The sequence below is a fragment of the Podarcis tiliguerta genome, assembly GCF_965153285.1.
Source record: "Podarcis tiliguerta genome assembly, chromosome: 11".
Lineage (NCBI taxonomy): Eukaryota > Metazoa > Chordata > Lepidosauria > Squamata > Lacertidae > Podarcis > Podarcis tiliguerta.
The window spans coordinates 32,299,151-32,313,368 of record NC_139544.1 but is presented as its reverse complement, the minus strand read 5'-3'; the positions used below and the strand labels follow the sequence as shown (position 1 = coordinate 32,313,368).

The 14,218-nt window shown below is 48.4% G+C and overlaps 1 protein-coding gene across 5 annotated transcripts in view; it reads left to right on the top strand.

Moving 5' to 3' along the window:
• Nucleotides 1-3,262: 3,262 nt before the first annotated feature.
• Nucleotides 3,263-14,218, top strand: part of VCAN (versican) — a 128,266-nt gene continuing 117,310 nt past the window's right edge. For 3 of the 5 annotated variants that reach the window (XM_083403559.1, XM_083403558.1, XM_083403556.1), the window contains exon 1: nt 3,263-3,731. The gene's annotated coding sequence lies outside the window, so the exon portion shown is untranslated. Of the gene's footprint in view, nt 3,732-4,852; nt 4,919-14,218 lie in introns of those variants that run through there. The other 2 variants (XM_083403560.1, XM_083403557.1) reach the window with 2 other exon arrangements.

Genomic DNA, 14,218 nt, shown 5'->3' with positions numbered 1-14,218 from the left:
CAACAACTTTGGTCCATCCAGCGACAATGGGTAGATCACTGCCAGTTTTTTTTATACTGTGAGTAGATCACAGTCTATTGGGAGTTGGACTTCCCTGGTATATATATATTTACCCGCGACTCAGGATAACACTTTGTGCATCTGATAAAGTAGACTGTACTCCATGACAGCTTTTCCCATAATAAATCGGTTAATCTCTAAGGTGCCACAAGGCTCCAACTTTCTTGGTTTTGATGTGGAAGGCTTAACATGGCTGCTCCTCTGGAAATCATAAAGTGTAAAAATTGTCTTATCATGAAGTACAGGAATTAAGCAGAAAAAGGAATCAGGAGTACATTTAACGGCAAGCAGAAAATCTAGCAGCAGCGATAGAAAACAGTATCAGTCTTAACTCTCTCTCTTTGGAATAATTAAGTGCAGGCCTACACATGGAAGCACTAACCAATCCTTTACTATGTGGCCTCAGTGGGAATCCCTATAATAGAGCCAGACAGTCATTCTAGGGCCAGTTCTTACGTTGCATGAGCAACGTATCTCATGCTCCCCCATAGCTGCTTCCCACTCCACCCTGGTCCTATTAAAAGAGAGATTATGTGGGAGGGGATAATGACATGGTGACTTGCTACAGCAGTCTCGCCCCACCCCCTGGAAGGGGCCAGATTGACATGGGATAGAACAACTTTGCCAGCCCCTCCCACATGACTTGGCGGTTTTAATTTTACTGGGATGACATAGGTAGTAGCTGCAGGGAAGTAACAATCATGCTACTCCCCCTAAGGTAAAAACCCAGACCTTAAGGCACATCCAAGAAACCTGAAAGTGCAGAATCAAATGATGTAAAACAGAAGTCTTTGACCTTTGCTGTAAACAACGTTCCCCAGGCCAAGAAATAAAAAGTGTGAGCCTCTCCAAGTGCAATTCAGGGGAAACAAACAATCCAGCCACAAGGCCAAATGAATCAGCGGGGCAAGGTGGGGTGGGGGAAGCATGAATATCCATGGGAAAGGGGGCGGCACACTGAGAAAAGGAGCACCCACTGCCACCTTCAACAGAAGGCATCAGCTCTGCAGGGAAGCTGACCACATCGCACTGTAAAAGCCCCCCCAGTGTTAAGGGCTGGAGATTGCTAAACCTCAGAGGGAAACACCCCTGGCTAGCAAAGCTGTTAATGTTGGACTGTCCACAGTTCTGGCAGAGAAAGGGATGAAGTTAACAATTACAAATGTATTTTTCTTTAAAACTCCCTTCAAGCGAGAGAGGGTTTAGGATGTTACTCTTTTACTGGCATGAGAAGATTATAAAGGAGGCTTGGGAGATGGTTTTTCATTGGCCAGTTGCTTGTTTTTTTAGGATTATAAATTTGTGTCCTGCAGAAGAGAACATCTCTTGCCTATCCATATTTATTGTGTGTAAGTAGAAGCATTTTCACAATGCTAAGACATTCCCACATTACAATAATACAGTACACTTAACTCTTTTAAGTGTATTATTTCTACTTATTACTGCTGCTACCACCACTATTACTATTGGTATTCACACATTTATCTTCTTCCAGTAAAGTTGTACCAGCATCTGTGGAGACCTTGGTTCACACATGCCGTGGTTCTTTGTTTGAATGTATCCCCTGGAACAGTTGAGGTGCATTGTGTGGAGCTCTTTTGTATTGGGTGAACCAGTTTTCAGTCTTGTTCCACAGACAAATATTTCTAGGAAGCAAATGGATAAGCTCCCCTTCTGGTGAATGTGTGGATGTTGGGGGGAAACAAACATCTTAAGTCAGGGTGGGGAACCTCCAGATGCTTTTGGACTCCAGGTCTTCTCAGCTCCACCCCATCATGGCCAATGAAGAGGCAAGATGCCTTTTGTAGTTCAAAAACATCTGGAGGGGGACAGGTTTCCCACGCCTGGAAATCTTGAGATGGGGCTGGAAGGGGGGCAGTCATGCTCCCTCTCCGCATGTACAATGTATAATAACTGAACAAACCTTAGTTTCATGTGTGTGTGACCAGTACAAGCTAAAGCATGGTTCAGCTACGGAATCCCCTAAATCAGCCTTTGTAAACTTGATGCCCTCTTTAGTTGTTTCAGACTACAACTCCCATGAGCTCTAGCCAACACAAAGATGCTCATCTCCCCTTTACACTTCATGTACCCTTTGCTAGGATTTTCCCAAACATTGCTGGGATTTCAAAGGCGGAAGTGACATCTGGGGGGAATTAAGCTGAAAAATCACGCTTATTTGGCATTGAAAGCTCAGCAAATTTCAAGTTTTCCTTAAAAAAGCCAAAACAACTTTTGGGGTGTCCTGGTTTTTACTTTTTGAAATATGGCAACCCTACTTTTAGAACAAAGCCTGGGAAACCTCAGTTTAAAGCCCTGCCAGTTCAAACTCAGAGTGATCGGAGGCAAGTTACTGTCTTTATAAGATGGGTTAAGTCTTTATATGATTGCATTAAGTCGCATCACAGATGCATGAGGATTGTAAAGTGCTGTGGATATGTTTGAAGAATGCACTTTGTCCTTATCACAGGCTTTCCTTCAGCTTGCAGATATATTTGGCAACCCAGGAAACAGCAGTTTAATTAGAAATCCTAGAAAGGATAATGTCCCCTTTTCTGGAGAGCTTCTGCCAGTCAGTGCAGACCATCCTGAGCTAGATGGACCACCAGGACAGTGGTTGGTTGGGAGTCATAATTTAACAGGGGCGATGGTTTTTCCAAGAAGAGCACCCCATACACTTTGTAACCCATCCTCCCATGGGAGGGGTTCACACGACACCCCCAAATCCCACACCCCATCACAGGGGGCGTTTCACCGGTTAGAGAGCCAGTGCGGTGCAGTAGTTAAGAGGGTTGGACTAGGGCCTGGGAGAGACCAAGGTTCAAATCCCCTCTTGGCTATGAAGCTCAGGGGGTGACCCTGGGCCTGCCCCAGGACTGTTGTAGGGTTTAATTGAGGCAGAGAACCCCCTTGAGCTCCTTGGAGAAAAGATGGGCTATAAATGCAATAAAACAAAAATTAGTTAATCAGAACGCTCTATGGCACATATTAGAGAGAGGGGGGGTCTCCATCCTTGTCCCACTGAAACCAGTTGCTCTCCCAGTTTGGGCGACGGAAGGCGGGAAGGTCCCCTGCTCCAGCCGCCCGGCCGCCTCTCCGGCATCCCCGGCGAGGGGCTGAAGGAGGCCGCGCTCTACCGAGCCTCTTGGGACTTGCTGAGTCCGGCAGGAGGCTGTGGGAGGGGGCAGAGGCGAGGCGGGCGCAGGGAAGCCGCCGCCGCCGCCGCTCTGCTCCGCTCCTCCTGCCCCCCTTTGGCTCGGGGCTCGTCTGCCTTGGCGAACCTCGCCTTGCGCTGGAGGGAAGAGCCCTCCTCTCGGAGAGGCAGGGCAGGGCCCCTCCTCTGGAGCGCTGACGGTACCATGATATAATAATGATGGGTGGCGGAGCCCGCATTTGAACTTGCAGGGAAAGCGGGCTGGGTGCATCTGGGTGCCTGCAGCTCCCCAAGCCGGACTTCCACAGCCGGGATCAGGTGTTCACCACCGGGGGGGTCACGAGGAGAAAAACTCCCGAGCCTGGACCAGCGACTGAGAAGCCCAGGGCTTGCATGAGGGCACTTCTGGATTAACAAGCACGCTGTGATTTTTATTTTTATTTTTTGGTGCTCCTTTCCAATCGTTCTTTTTTTCTTGATTTTTTCCCCCAGTCTCTGCAATAAACTGCTTTAAAAGGTAACTATACCCTCCCCTCTAATTTTCTGCATTTGTCGGGTGGGGAAGGTTCCCACCATCTAGGATTCCGCTGCTGTGGCCACTCCAGTTTACCTGTGAAACAAAGAGTTTGGGGAAAGAGAAAAGGGGGCGAGGCGGAAGGAGTGGATTGTTACTTAAAGAAAAAGAAAATCTACGGATCTGGGGTGCAAAGCAAAAGGGTTCCTTTTTGGTGGGAACCACAAGTTCTGGAGAGGGGGGGTGGGAAAGAGAGAGAGAACAAAGAAAAGTGAAAAGAATGGAGGAAGTGTGTGTGGCCGGAGTAATTGAATGGCAGGCAAGGTAGAGTTGGGAGTTTGGCGGCTCTCAAACGGTTAATGGCAGGGGGAGAGAGAGAGAGAGAAAGAGAGAGAAGTCTTTGTAGGGGCTTGAATGCACAAAGCGGCGCTGGAGGAAGGAGGTGGTAGAAAGCCGGGTGGGTTTCATTATTATTACGATGATTATTGCACTGATCAGGTTCGGCTGAATGGGCTTGAACAGCCCGCGAGGATGAGAGACCGCTTCCCAGCCACGCTGAGGTGGCTTGGGGGATTCCTGGGAAGCAGCCTTCCTCCTCCTCCTCTTCCTCAGGTTGGGGTGGGGGTCTCGGGAGATCTCCTGGGAAAAGGGGGTAACGGAGACCAGAAACCCTCCAGCCCCACTGGTAGGCGACCAGGAGGAGGAAAGGGGTCTCCCCCTCGTCCCCTCCCCTTGGCACCCCCAGCCGGCTTCAACTGGTCTTGGGGAACATTTCCACGTTTCTTTCCCACCGTCCTTCTCCTGCTCACCCACCGACACCTTTTTTTGTGTTTTAAAGTGTGCGGGGAGAGAAATGGGGACGTTGAACTGGCGGGGGAAGCCCCTCCGTTGAAGCAGGGAAGCGTTGGGGAAGTAACCGGAATTCCCTTTGCATCGGCATTTGGTTCAGAAACAAACGAGAATGCGAGGCATCTGTCTGTCTATCTCTAATCAGTTTCCTACCCAGATTTCCGAAAGGAGTTGCTGGAAAGGAGTTCAAGAGGCTAGAACGCTTTGAGGAAGCGGGTGGAGATTAAGGGGGGGGGGGAGCCAACCCCCAAACTTTAATCTTGACCCACTGCTCCAGATTGCAAAACGCATCATCCCGAGGGGGAGGCAACTCCATCCAGAACTGAGTTCAGACTTGGCAGGTCAGAAAGAGCGAATGTGCAACATGGAAAAAACTGAGGGTGGGTGTGGTGGTGGTGCGGGGGGGGGGCGAGGGGATGGAAAGAGTAAGAGTTTTGTTTTCGTGCACTGAAACGTTGTGTCGGAGCGTTGTTTTGTCTGCTTCGGGCCGGTTGCTTATGTTTCAGGCGTGCTGGAGGAGGAGGTGGAGGAGGCGGGCGGGGTGGAGAGAACCTTTCCCCGCTCGGGTTTGCTTTTGGTGCGCGCTTGCGTCTCTGCACAAGGGAGTTTGCGTCCGGGGGGGAGAAGCTCCTCCGAGGTTTCTTCTGTGCAAAAGGAGCGATGTGCAACTTCCCAAGGCACCGCCAGCCCCTCTGGCGGGCTCCAAAATGTCACCGGGGGTGGGGCGGCGGCGGGTCAGGATTTTCTCCACGGCAGGAAAAGTCTATGTCATCGCCATCGGTTCGGCAAGGAACTGCTTCTTCCCCCAGCCCAGCTGCTTTCTTTTAGACAGACTCCCCACCCCTCCCAGTCCGGGTGGGGGGGGGAGGGATTTTTTTTGGCAGATTTTTTAAAAAGTTGGCTGGGGTGGGGGGTAGGGAGCCCATCCAAAGACGCCCCCGCGCATCCTCCTCCTTCCAGGGTCCGGGACGCGATCTCTTCTTCCCCATTTTACAGGAAGTCCTGCTTGAGCAAATGAATGGGCCGCTTTGCAAAGAGGGCTCCGCCGCTTGCAGCTTCCTGGCCCAGTCCCTTTCGGGTTCCGATGGACCACGCTTTAAAAATCCCAGGACGTAGAAAGGGCAGGTTTGAAAGCGCGGAGCGCTCACCTCATCCACCCCGAAGTCGGAAATCTAGGAATCGGACGCTTTTTTGATAGACCCTCGGCTCCCCCTGCTGGGGAAACTGCGAAGGAAGGCTGGAGGCGGGGAAGGGAAAGTTCATTCACACAAGTATTCTTGGGCAAGCTTCTTCTCTCACTGGGGAGAACACGATATTTGCACGCATTGCGCTACCTTGGGGATTCTTAATGCCACAAGGGATCACCAAGTAATGCCTTCTAGCCGTCTTCCCGATCATTTAGCAAGTTTTTTACGGTTCCTTTCCATGCGCAACTTTTCTTGAACTTGGAACCGAATGTTATTACCGTAGGGAATAAACGTTCCGTACGTACCACAAACGTTGTGGGGAATAAATTTTGGTATCGTAACGAAAAGATAACTTATCAGTTCATTCAAGCTCCGTTTGAACCGGCTTAATTTGAGCCAGGGATCTCAGATTTTATTTATTTATTTATTTATTTATTTATTTATTTAACGCCGGAGCGAAAGTCTGGAGCACGTGAAAAGTAATAATACAGAGGCGTGGACTCCGGACTAGTTTGATGATTGCATCAAGCGAATAGCGATGCCTTTGCATGTGTGAATGAATGAGCCTTTGCAGATCACAAAGAGAATATTCACACATCCGGGCACGTCATAACATTTTGAAGAGAACGCTTATTTTCAGCGGAGCCAGTTCACACATTGGATTTTAAAAGCCGCATGCACGTGGGAACTGACTCCTTGAGCATAGTCAGGGTGTGTGTGTTTGGAAGGGGGGCGTTCTTTCCTGCTGCACACATCTGGAAGTAGGGATCGGGCTTTCAAGTAAGGAGGCAAGTCTTTCCGGCAGACTTTATTTACTTTTTCATGCAGCCAGGCTGCGGTATCTGTATCTCTCCAGATGTTTCGGGACTCCAGCTCCCACCAGCATGACCAATGGGCAGGAATGACGACGGGCCACCCACCGGCTTCGAGTCCCTGCCACAGAGTATCGTCAGGGTACAAGACTCCGAGTTGCTTAGTCTTATGTCCGCGAGGAGCATACCATTGGAAACAGGAACCCCAGCTGCCCCCCAACCTTTCCGTTCATCTTGCCTCTGACCACCTTTCCACGCGGACTCCCTTAATTCGAATCTTTGCTTCCTTCCCACTTAATGGCCCGAGTCCTTTCTCTTTCTTTCAAAAATGGAAACGAAACCAACACGTGATCCCTGTTGGGATCTTCTGGACCCGAGGCTTTAGCTGCCTCGGAGTGATGCGTAATAAGACGCGCTCCAGGAAAGGCAGCGAAACCCACGTCTCCTTGGCGAGAGAAAGAAAAGTCTTGTTGCGCTATTCTTCCGGAGCGGGCGGGCGCGAAAGGGCAAAGAGATCCCCACAGACTCCCCTTACTCTCTGCACAAATGCAGTTCTCGATGAAGATGGGTCCCGCCTCTGAGAACCGGGGCAGAAGGGACAGTGTCACATTTCGGATTTGATTCCCAATGGAGATGGAGCCAGGAATCTGGCAAAAAGGCTGAGCAGTCCCCGCCAGCTGTTGTTAAAAATAAAATAAAATAAAATAAATCCGGGATCCATATTGCGCCCCTTTCCCACTCCCCATAGCAGAGCAGGACCTGGGGGTGGGGGGCGCGCCCCGGGCGTCGCCTCCTGCCTACTCCGCCTTGCCTGGGAGCGGGAGCCTGGGAGGTCTGGTTCTCCCGGAGCCACGTGGACTGAGGAGGTTCAGCTGGGAGGCAGTCTTGCTCCTCCTTTGTCCTTGCCTGTCTCGTGTGAAGTTAGGAGCTGCTGCGGAGCAGTTTGCCCGGCGCCTTTTGTCTATCGACGACAAGAGCCTGGAGAGAGGGAGGGAGAGAAAGAAAGAGAGAGAGAGGGAGAGAAGGGCTGAAAGTCAGAGAGGTGACCCGGGAGTTGGCGTTCCGAGACGCTCACGGAATATTAAGGTCGTCTGCAACAGCGGCTGTGGAAGGCGGCGTGCATCCCGCGGGTTGCTTTATTAGCGACATGGCCAGGCTGAATGGGGGTGGCAGGCGAGGACACGGGCAATCGCAAGTGGGAAGAGGCCACCGTGGGGCGAGGTGCCATTGCGAGCAATTGCCAGGATTAGCTGGTTTGTTCCCCCACCCCCACCCCAAGAGTGCTGTGGGAGACTTTCCTGGTTTGCTATGACATCAGCTTCAGAAGACAGCCAATGAAACTGCTTGCTTCACATGCATGAAGCAGACAAAGAATGTGTTAGGTGGGAGCAGGAGGAGAGGCCCGCTGAATCAGACCAAGCAAAGGGTCTGTCTCCTTCAGCATCCTGTTTCCCACAGGGGCCGCCCAAATGCTTTGGGGAAGAAGGCCATAAAAGCAACAGTCCTCTTCCGTTGTTTTAATCTCCCACCATCTGGAACTCAGAGGTATAGTGCCCCTGAATCTGGAGGCTCCATCTAGTCACCCTGACTTACAGTCAGAGACGGACATTTTTGTTGTTGATTTGTCTTAGTCCACTTCTAAAACTGGATTGTGGTGGGGATTGGGAATGGCCAATGAAGTAGGTTGTTGCCTTCAGAATAGCAGGGCCATGTGAAATATGTTTAAATATATCCCAGCACAATTTCAAGTATCATCACAGCACAGTTAACACTTTTTCTCTCTTTCTTTGACATTGAAAACCAACATAGCTAGTCTTTGGAGCCTGTTCTACAACAAGTGGTTAGGATCAATGTATTGCACTGCACAGGGATATGGCAACACCCCACCCCAGTAATTCACTTATTATTGCTATGTACATTATGAACGCTATGTACATGGGGCACATGAGGAATGAGGATACAGTACTGGGTACAGTACTACAGAAAATATCAGGGCAGCAGAACCAATATATTTTGTGTCATCTTCCTTAAGAGGCCAGCTTGCCTTTAAAAAACAATCACCATTAGGTCATCTAATGGTTATGTATAGGGCAGATTTGAATCATAAACTGCCTTTTATGTACCACTGCTCTGACCCGACCAATTGTACCTTTACATCTTATCCACATACTGCCAGCTCTCAAAGGCATGTTGTCACCCTAGGAAAACTACATCCTCTCAGCTGACATTCCCCAGTTGTCCACATGTAGACACACAGCCCTGCAAGCAGTTGCACAGAGACCCATTGCAACACTCCCAACAACTCATCCTTGCTACTGGTATCCCTGGAATTGTTCTTCACAGCTGATGTTGCTTCCATCCTCCCTGCACCAAGCTCTGGAGCCTAATTTTTCTTGTGACTCTGTCTGGAGCCTTCAGGATTCCTTGATAGACTCTGCCTCCCCCTCTGTCAATGGGTTTCATTCCTCCCTCCTGGGATTTCAAGGGTACCCAAAGTATGTTGTGATGGCCTAGACACCCAACAGCTGGATGATGTCAAATTTGATGAAACTCATTACCTGTTTGGAAGGGAAGGAGCACAAGACCTCCCTTTTCCAAAGCAGAGGGGGAGGGGAGCTGCAAGGGAGCCATATTCAGCCACACCACAATGTCCCAAAGCAATGCATCAGTTCTATTAAACCCGACAGCATGTTCCCCACAGAGCACAAAGTGCACAAATGTGTGACCCTGTCCTTCTAGAATTTGGATGGGAAATTATGGGCTCAGAATGACCCTCCCCCCACTGCCATGGCAGGGGGTTTCTAAATGCACGGAGATTCTCCTCCTACTTTGCTCCCCCTCCCAGTTCTCCATGCAGACTCTGACTTTGTACATAAATATGATTTAGTCATTAGTACTTATTTATCATCATGCGTTAAATCCTAGTCTGCAAACATCACAGGAGGCCAATAAACACCTTGAAATAGTCAAGAGTGCAAAGGCAAATAGGACCAGGGGTCAAGAGGGATGCACTGACCCAGGTAATCTTCTCAGTAATCCTTGCTGAGAGAGATGCCAGGCTGGGAACTCAAGGGGGACCTGCCATTTGTCTGGGTGGACTGAGCCTCAGTGATGGATAGGCAGCAATGATGTAACCACTTGGGTAGATATGCAAATGAGGAGTCCTGCAGTGATGGAATGATCAGACAGTGCCTTTGTGTGGAGATGGGAGCAGTCCTCTTTCGTAGACTCCCTTCAGTTCCGATGTTGTCGCATCCCATGGCAGCCTATCAATGGCCATGTTCCCACTGATGATCAGAATGAAAGAGCTCTCTATATGGAGGGACATTCCAGGTGCAGGATTAGCAGGAAAGGAGACGGATGTCTGCTGCTGCTGCTGCTGCAACGACATGAATGTTATGATGACTGCCTCAGTGTATGGCTATTTCTAGAAGGGGGCAGACGGTGATATGAATCAGAGAAGTTTGGCATAACGTAGAGTTCAGCACAGGCCCCTGTAAGCAAGCCAGTATTCATCACCATTCGGTCCTCCCTGTACTGAAACAGGATGAACATGTCGGATTGCTTGCACATACCTCTTTATCCTCGGACCCTTTGAGATGTTCCATCATTCAGGGATATCCCACACAATGTGGAAAAGAGATATTTGCATCAAGTGTTGCAGCAGAGAACACAATGCCATTTGAAGCTGACCTGAGTGCTTGCAAACAAACCTTGTGCAATAACAAAGTGCCTAGGAGCTGGGCATTTGCTGTCTCTGTAAATCATAGAATCATGGAATTGTAGAAATGGAAGGGACCACGAGGGTCATCTAGTCCAACCCCCTGCAATGCTGGAATATTTCAAATAGGTTTCTCTTTTCAGAACTGATTGTGTGCACTGGACATACAGTAGACATCTCTTTTCTGTATCATCTGAAACATCCTTCCTATTTCCTTGTCACATGAAATGGGAAGAGTGTCCCTGATACAATTTTGGGGGGTGGGTGGGAAGAGTATCATTTCAAACTTTAATATTTAAATCTGATGTTCCTCCAGCACATTCATGTTTTTGCATGCCAGCCTTATTGCAGAAGGATTCTTAATACGGTAGCGGCTAACAGGTGTCCTTGCTAATGCATTTGAAAGATCCATACTTCATTATATCTTTGCACATTTTAGGAATATTTTGCAACTTGGCAATAGATAGGGGTGAATCCAAATAATTTTATTGTATAGTTTTGAAGATTCTTGTTAACAGCTTTTTAAAAAGACTTGACCCACTTGAAGAATGGAGAGCAGATATTCTAGGACAGACTTTGCCAGCCTGGGGCCCTCCAAATGTTCCCAGCATTCTGGCCTTTGGCTGTGCTGGTGAGGCTGATGGGAACTGAAGTCCAAAACATCTGGAGAGGTTGAAGAAGGCTGCTCCAGGCACTTTAGAGGCTACATCTGCACTATATATTTAAAGCAGGATCGTAGCAGTTTAAATAGGCATGGCTGTCCCCAAAGAATCCCGGGAACTGTCATTTGTTGATGGGAGAGCTGAAATTCCCCCTAGCAAGCTAAATTCTCCAAATTTTGCTGGGAAAGAGGGAGCAATTTCTAAACAACTTTGGGAATTGTAGATCTGTGAGGAGTTTAGGGTTCTCCTAACTCTGCACCCTTAACAAACGACAGCTCCCAGGATTATATGGGGAAGCCACAACTGTTAAAATAGTATAATAGTGTTTTAAATGTCTGGTGTGGAGATGGACAGATTCATTATAATATCTATACCCAGGAGCAGTGCTATTTTTATAGGGAAAAAGGTGTCTGAACTCACCATGAACACTTCCCTTGTTCTCTTAGAATGGTGATGGTGCTCACCTGAGAGGTGCTAGAACCAGGGCTTTTTTTCAGCTGGAACTCGCTGGAACTGTACTGGCCTATAAGTAAAAGAAATCCAAACTCCACCGTAGAGCAATATTTTTATTAGGCCAACCAACATGCCATAAAACTGTGTGCAAACATTTTGAGTTCTTCAGAACTCTTCATCAGACCAGATGCTGCCAGATGTTTCACCACCAGCCAACTCTCTCTCCCTCACACTTCCTTTGTTTACCATAGTATGATGAGTTATGGAGAACTCAAAAGCTTCCACACTCACACTCTTTTTGTGACATTCTAGTTGGCCCAAGGAAGGCATTGCCTTAATATGAATTTGGGGATTTTTTATTTTTTTTACACTTTAGCTAAAAGGAGAGAGAGATTTGACCACATCACTGTCCTCGGGCAAGGCATTCTACTCCTAAGAATATACCCTCCAATGTTTCTTCAATGAAAAAAGGGACTTCCTAAGGGAAAGCGGGACATTCAGAAACCAGGACGGCTTCTGTAAATCTGGGACTGTCTCTAGAATATAGGGAGGGTCTGAGCAAGGAACCCTTTTCCACCCACCCGTCTATCCAAAGTGGGCCAAAAGTCTGCTAGGCTGGCTTGCCCCACAACAAAATAATAATAATGCTGTAGAATTATTAGTATTTATTGAATATATATATACAACACCCAATACCTAGAGGTCTCAGGGCAGTTCACAGAACAAAATCAAAATATAAAACCACAAAATATATAATCAAAATAAAAACAACAAGCCAATACCACCTCCCAGAGAGCCAGTGTGGTGTAGTGGTTAAGAGTGGTAGATTCGTAATCTGGTGAACCGGGTTCGCTTCCCCGCTCCTCCACATGCAGCTGCTGGGTTACCTTGGGCTAGTCACATTTCTCTGAAGTCTCTCAGCCCCACTCACCTCACAGAGTGTTTGTTGTGGGGGAGGAAGGGAAAGGAGAATGTTAGCCACTTTGAGACTCCTTAGGGTAGTGATAAAGTGGGATATCAAATCCAAACTCTTCTCTCCTTCTTCTTCAGCACATGGAGCCCCTTCTATGCCTTGCTTACTTCCAAGATACCATGGGTCACAGCTCAGACAGGCTCTGGCTCGTTCTGGTCCTCCAAATCCATGCTTTCAACTCTCATACCTGGATTAGGATGAGATGAACCCAGTGGGAGAAGTGTCAGCAGAGGTGGTGGCTGCTAAGAGAGGCCCAGTGAGCCCAGTGCAGAGGCCAGCCCCACCTGCCAGCCCCACCTGCCTGCCTGCCTGCCTGGCATTGGTCAGGGGCTGTGGGGGTGCCTGCTCAGGCCGTGCTGCTCACTCTTCCCCTGAAGCACCTGGGCTGGTGACAGAGACTCTGCCCTGGCAAGGCTAGAGCCGCACACAATATGGTGGAGTTGAGCACTGCTGCCACTGCAGGCAGCTACCACCTTGGCACATCTGGGGCTCCCGTCCCAGTACTCTCCCTGGGGCTACCAAAATCAGCCTCGCAGGCCATGTGTGGCTCATGGGCTGTGTGTTGGACCACCTCTGGTTTAGTTGGAGTCTCCGTTATTGTAATCCATTGGTTTGGGTCCTACCCTTTAGAGCAGGAACAAACTACCGGTAGCTAGTTCCATCTGTGACTGAATGTTTCCTTGCTTTAGTTGTGCGGAGTCTCTGGCCACATTCAGATGACACTTTATTCTGTGTTCTCAATTTGCTTATTGGATAATTTCTGTGTTTTATGTGCTCTTTCACATGTTGCAAAAGCAACTTCTGAAAATTGGGATTCAATGGAAGTTAAGCACTCATTCTGTTTTAATTGCTTCCAGAAAAAATCCATTTGCAACCTCGTTAACCTAGAAAATCGTGGGAGCTTTGTGCTGTAATTTTCCTATGGTTTTCCATGGATCGTGCCATGTGATGAAATCTGGGTTAATATTCTTGACTACAGTTTTTTCCTGACATTTTCATGGGGAAACAGAAGCCCACATGTGTGTAATGGGTGGCAACATGTCCAGTGATGTTAACTGTTGTGTCACAACACACCCACTGAAATTCAGCATGACATGGCAGTACAATATGTTGATGAAAAAGCCACAGTTCCTTAACACATTGGGTAATGCAGTGTAAAAGGAACATTAGAAACTGGTATAGAAGCACTAGCATTGTAACCAGGAAAACTAATGCAATAATGCCCATGTCTGAATGCACTCTCTGTCTGATTAAGAACCCTGGAATATCAGTGTTTTGTGTGTTTTTGTGAGTGTGTGCAGGTGACAGGGAGCTGCAAGAGGAGACAGGCCAGTGGCTCCATAGAATCATAGAATTGTAGCATTGGAAGGACCTTGAGGATCATCTAGTCCAACCCCCTGCAGTGCAGGAATATGCAGCTGTCCCATATGGGGATCGAACTTGCAACCTTGGCATTATCAGAATTACCTTCTAACCAACTGAGCTAACCAGGGTCCATCCACACTTTCCCCTACCCTCACATGACTGTTAATATATGTGATGGGGAGAATGGATATCTAGGGCTTGACTTCCCGACATCCACACATCAAATCTGCAGAAGATGTAATCATTTGAGCACAGCCTACCAGGCCTGCCAGTAACTCATTTCTGCAGCAAAAACAGAAGGTTGACAGTGGTTGGCTCCACACATGGCTGGTGGGCTCTTTTTTTTTGCTTGGTGAGATAGAAATTATCCAGGCTTCTGCTCTGTATGTAGATCTGTGTGACACTCCTTGGCTTCTTCCGTGTGACACAAACCTTTCAGAAGTTTTCAGAGTATGGGAACACTTTTAG